We start from the raw sequence: 6,280 nt of genomic DNA, 5'->3' as shown, positions 1-6,280 counted from the left end.
TCCGATACGTACCCGATACTTTCCGAAACACTTCTGGTGTCCGAATACTATCGTCCAATATATCAATCTTTACCTCTCGACCATTTCGAAACTCCTCGTCATGTCCGTGATCTCATCCGGTACTCCAAACAATCTTCGGTCACCAAAACACATAACTCATAATACAAATCATCATCGAACGTTAAGCGTGCGGACCCTACGGGTTCGAGAACTATATAGACATGACCCAGACACCTCTTCAGTCAATAACTGAAGGAAATATGCCCTAGAGGCAATAATAAAGTTGTTATTTATATTTCCTTATATCATGATAAATGTTTATTATTCATGCTAGAATTGTATTAACCAGAAACTTGATACATGTGTGAATACATAGACAAAACAAAGTGCCCCTAGTATGCCTCTACTTGACTAGCTCGTTAATCAAAGATGGTTAAGTTTCCTAACCATAGACATGTGTTGTCATTTGATGAATGGGGTCACATCATTAGGAGACTGATGTGATGGACAAGACCCATCTGTTAGCTTAGCATAATGATTGTTAAGTTTTATTGCTATTGCTTTCTTCATGACTTATACATATTCCTTTGACTATGAGATTATGCAACTCCTGAATACCGAAGGAACACCTTGTGTGCTATCAAATGTCACAACGTAACTAGGTGACTATAAAGATGCTCTACAGGTGTCTCCGAAGGTGTTTGTTGGGTTGGCATAGATCAACATTAGGATTTGTCACTCCGAGTATCGGAGAGTATCTCTAGGCCCTCTCGGTAATGCACATCATGATAAGCCTTGCAAGCAATGTGACTAATGAGTTAGTTGCGGAATAATTCATTACGGAACGAGTAAAGAGACTTGCGGTAATGAGATTGAACTAGGTATGAGGATACCGACGATCGAATCTCGGGCAAGTAACATACAGATGACAAAGGGAATTATGTTTGTTGTCATTGTGGTTTGACCGATAAAGATCTTCGTAGGATATGTAGGAACCAATATGAGCATCCAGGTTCCGCTATTGGTTATTGACCGATGATGTGTCTCGGTCATGTCTACATAGTTCTCGAACCCGTAGGGTCCGCACGCTTAACGTTCGATGACGATTTGTATTATGAGTTATGTGTTTTGGTGACCGAAGATTGTTCGGAGTCTCAGATGAGATCACAGACATGACGAGGAGTCTCGAAATATTCGAGAGGTAAAGATTGATATATTGGACGATGATATTCGGACACCGGAATGGTTTCAGAGTGGTTCGGGTATTTTTTGAAGTACCGAGGGGTTACCGGAACCCCCCGGGGAATGTATTGGGCCTACATGGGACATAGGGGAGAGGGGAGGCAGCCCACAAGGGGTCGTCGTGCCCCCTCCCATAGGGAGTCCGAATTAGACTAGGGGAGGGGGAGTGCCCCCCTTTCCTTCTACTATTCCCTCTCCCTTCCCCTTTCCCCCTCCGTAAGAAAGGAAGGGGGCCGAATAGGACTTGGAGTCCTATTCGGTTCCCCCCATGGCGCGCCCCCTCTAGGTCGTCCGCCTCCTCCCCTCCTCCTTTATATACAGGGGCAGGGGCACCCCAAAGCACAACAGTTGTTCTCTTAGCCGTGTACGGTGCCCCCTCCACAGTTTACTCCTCTGGTCATAGTGTCGTAGTGCTTAGGTGAAGCCCTGGGCGGATCACATCACCGTCACCATCATCATGCCGTCGTGCTGACGAAACTCTCCCTTGACCCTCTACTAGATCAAGAGTTCGAGGGACGCCATCGAGCTGAATGTGTGCTGAACTCGAGGTGTCGTACATTCGGTACTAGACCGGTTGGATCATAAGACGTTCGACTACATCAACCGCGTTAACCTAACGCTTCCGCTTTCGGTCTATGAGGGTACGTGGAGACACTCTCCCCATCTCGTTGTTATGCATCTCCTAGATAGATCTTGCGTGATCGTAGGAAATTTTTTGAAATTGCATGCAACGTTACCCAACAGTGGCATCCAAGCCAGGACTATGCGTAGATGATATGCACGAGTATACACAAAGAGTTGTTGGCGATCATAGTCATACTGCTTACCACCAACGTCTTACTTTGATTCGGCGGCATTGTTCGATGAAGCGTCCCAGACCAACCTTACATGACCACGTTCATGAGACCGGTTCCACCGATAGACATGCAATTGTTTTGCATAAAGGTGGCTGGCGGGTGTCTGTTTCTCCAACTTTAGTTGAATCAAGTTTGACTACGGCCGATCCTTGTTGAATGTTAAAACAACACACTTGACGAAAAATCGTTGTAGTTTTGATGCGTAGGTAAGAACGGTTCTTGCTAGAAGCCCGTAGCAACCACGTAAAACTTGCAACAGCAAAGTATAGGACATCTAACTTGTTTTTGCAGGGCTTGTTGTGATGTGGTATGGTCAAGACATGATGTGATATAAGTTATTGTATGAGATGATCATGTTTCATAAAAGTTATCGGTAACCGGCAGGAGCCTTATGATTGTCGCTTTATTGTATGAAATGCAATCGCCATGTAATTGCTTTACTTTATCACTATGCGTTAGCGATAGTCGTAGAAGCAATAGTTGGCGAGACGACAACGACGCTACGATGGAGATCAAGGTGTCAAGCCGGTGACGATGGAGATCATGACAGTGCTTTGGAGATGGAGATCAAAGGCACAAGATGATGATGGCCATATCATGTCACATATTTTGATTGCATGTGATGTTTATCTTTTATGCATCTTATTTTGCTTAGTACGGTGATAGCATTATAAGATGATACCTCACTAAATTTCAAGGTATAAGTGTTCTCCCTGAGTATGCACCGTTGCTACAGTTCGTCGTGCCGAGACACCACGTGATGATCAGGTGTGATAAGCTGTATGTTCACATACAATGGGTGCAAGACAGTTTTGCACGTGCAGAATACTCAGGTTAAGCTTGATGAGCCTAGCATGTACAGACATGGCCTCGGAACACTGAGACCGAAAACTCGAACGTGAATCATATAGTAGATATGATCAACATAGAGATGTTCACCATTGAAAACTACATCTCACGTGATGATCGGACATGGTTTAGTTGATATGGATCATGTGGTCATTTAGATGACTAGAGGGATGTCTATCTAAGTGGGAGTTCTTTAGTAATATGATTAATTGAACTTCAATTTATCATGAACTTAGTCCTGATAGTTTTTGCATATCTATGTTGTTGTAGATCAATGGCCCGTGCTATCGTTCCCTTGAATTTTAATGCATTCCTAGAGAAAGCTAAAGTTGAAAGATGACGGTAGCAACTACACGGACTGGGTCCGTAACTTGAGGATTATCCTCATTGCTGCACAGAATAATTACGTCCTTGAAGCACCACTAGGTGCAAGGCCTGCTGCAGGAGCAACACCAGACGTTATGAACGTCTGGCAAGCTAAATCTGATGACTACTCGATAGTTCAGTGTGCCATGCTTTACGACTTAGAATCGGGACTTCAAAGACGTTTTGAACGTCATGGAGCATATGAGATGTTCCAGGAGTTGAAGTTAATATTTCAAGCAAATGCCCAAGTTGATAGATATGAAGTCTCCAACATGTTCTATAGCTGCAAGATGGAGGAGAACAGTTCTGTCAGTGAAAACATACTCAGAATTTCTGGGTACCATAACCACTTGACTCAGCTGGGAGTTAATCTTCCGGATGATAGTGTCATTGACATAGTTCTTCAATCACTGCCACCAAGCTATAAAGGCTTCGTGATGAACTATAATATGCAAGGGATTGAAAATACAATTTCCGAGCTCTTATGCTTAAGGATACAGAGGTAGAAATGAAGAAGGAGCATCAAGTGTTGATGGTTAACAAGACCACTAGTTTCAAGAAAAAAGGGCAAAGGTAAGAAGGGGAACTTCAAGAAGTATAGCAAGCAAGTTGCTGATCCCAGGAAGAAGCCCAAGTCTGGACCTAAGCCTGAAACTGAGTGCTTCTACTGCAAAGGGACTGGTCACTGGAAGCGAAATGCCCCAAGTATTTCGCGGATAAGAAGGATGGCAAACTGAAAGGTATATTTGATATACATGTTATTGATGTGTACCTTACTAATGCTCGTAGTAGTGCCTGGGTATTTGATACTGGTTTTGTTGCTCATATTTGCAACTCGAAACAGGGGCTACTGATTAAACAAAGATTGGCTAAGGACAAGGTGACGATGCGCGTCGGAAATGGTTCCAAGGTCGATGTGATCGCCGTCGGCACGCTACCTCAACATCTACCTTCGGGATTAGTTTTAGACTGAATAATTGTTATTTGTTGCTAACGTTGAGCACGAACATTATATCTGGATCTTGTTTGATGCGAGACGATTATTCATTTAAATCAGAGAATGATGGTTATTATTCATGCTATAATTGTATTAACCGGAAACTTTATCATGATATAAGGAAATATAAATAACAACTTTATTATTGCCTCCAGGGCATATTTCCTTCACACGGCGGGAGTAGGCAGCAGACCGCGGAGGGGGTGGCTGGGAGGCCACCGGGGTGGTCACCCGAGCCCCCCCATCCGCGTCGGGGTCCATCGCGGGTGTGAGCTGGAGTGCCAGCCCATCGCATCCAAGGAGTAGAGGAGCCGGGGTCAGAGAAGACGGCGCAGGGTCGGAGGCGGGAGGAACCAGGGCCACCACCGGCAGCGGAGGCGGAGGAGGTCCCGCTGCCAGAAGTGGGAGGGTGCCCGCAGGAACCGTCGCAGGAGGGGACAAGCTCGGAGGGGGTGTCAGGGTAGCTCCAAGCGACACCTCAGGGAGGTAGGCCGGAGGGGAGCTGCCCACGATGGGTCCAGGTGATGCCGAGGAGGGAATCAACACAACTCCCAGGCCCGGCTCAACGGAGGAGAGGTCGGCGGGGGAGCACGGCAAGGAAGCAGGGACGACAATCAGGCTGACACTCAAGGCGTCATTCCCCTCTGAGGCCTCAGTTGGCGGCGCGGAGAGGGGCAGCTCGGCAAGCCCGCCGACCACCCCGGCTTGATGACGGAGCCGGAGGAGCCAGCGAGGGGAAGCGGAGGGGCTGTCCTCCGACGCCTCCTCCTCATTGGAGCGGCGCAAGCGGGGTGGTGGCGGCCGCGGTATTCATCGTGGGGCCCAGAGGGTCCACCGGGGGGACCGTCGTCGAAGTAGCGGGGCCGGCCCACATGGTTAGGTGGCTCAAGAGCGATGCGGAGGTCGAAGCCCTGGTCGTTGAAGAAAACTCTAACTGTGACGCGCGTCTTGGAGGAGTCGAGACACTTGACTTTGACCCGGACCTCTTCCTCCTTGCGAAGGGACAGCTCGTCGACCACCACCACCTTGCCGAGAATCCGAGACATGTCGCGGATAACATGCTCAAACCGGGCAATGTCAGGAAGCCCAGCAACAAGGATCCATGCCGTGTCGAGGATCGCGACTGCCTTGGGGTCGAGGATCGTCTCGGTGATGTCGATGACGAGCTTGTTGAGGGCGAGGGTGATCTGGTCACAGCGCATGGCATAGCCGTGGCTGAGAGCGTTGAGGAAGAAAACATGCCGCCGGAGGTGGGAGTAACCTACCAATCCCACTGGCGGCGGTAGAGGTGGTTGAGCTCGGCCTCAATCATCTCGGGGGAGGCGACTCCATCCACCACCGTGACGATCGCCTGGAGGGAGGGGGTGGGGTAGGAATGTCGAGGACCTCGATGTGGAAGAACCCCAACCCCTCGATCCCCGTGGCCGTACATCATCAACTCCTCGTCGATAGGCTTGTCCGGGCATAGCAAGGCGGGCTGGGATTGGTCCTTGCAGATGTAGCAGCATGGGGGGTTGATGCAGGCGATCTGAGAGTGGCCAGCCACCCCACAATTGAAGCATGGGAGGCGGGGCATGACGGAGACGGGGCTGGGGGCGTCAGTAAGACCCGCGACCGCAGCGGAAGGAGACATTTGGTTGGCCCGGGCTTGCCCCCTTCTCTTCTTCTTCTTATTCACGCCCCGGCGACCATGGTTCTGGACGCCCCCACCACCGCCGGAAGCAGGAGGGCCAGAGGGGTTGGTGGCGTGGGGCGGGATGTACTTCCGGGCGGGAGCCGCGGTCTGCTGGGAAGGGGGGCGCGGGGAGGGAGGGAGAGCTGGGCAGGGGGAGGAGACGGGCTCCGCTCATGACGCCGGGCTGGGGAGAGGGAGCGCCGGCGAGACGAGCACCACTCGCCGGCCGCGGGAGCGCCCCGATGAACGCCTCTCGTCGCGGCGGTCATCATGGCCCTGAGAGTGGCGACTGTC

The sequence above is a fragment of the Triticum aestivum genome, chromosome 7A, assembly GCF_018294505.1.
Source record: "Triticum aestivum cultivar Chinese Spring chromosome 7A, IWGSC CS RefSeq v2.1, whole genome shotgun sequence".
NCBI classification, from domain to species: Eukaryota; Viridiplantae; Streptophyta; class Magnoliopsida; order Poales; family Poaceae; genus Triticum; species Triticum aestivum.
Note: the sequence above shows the minus strand (reverse complement) of the source record.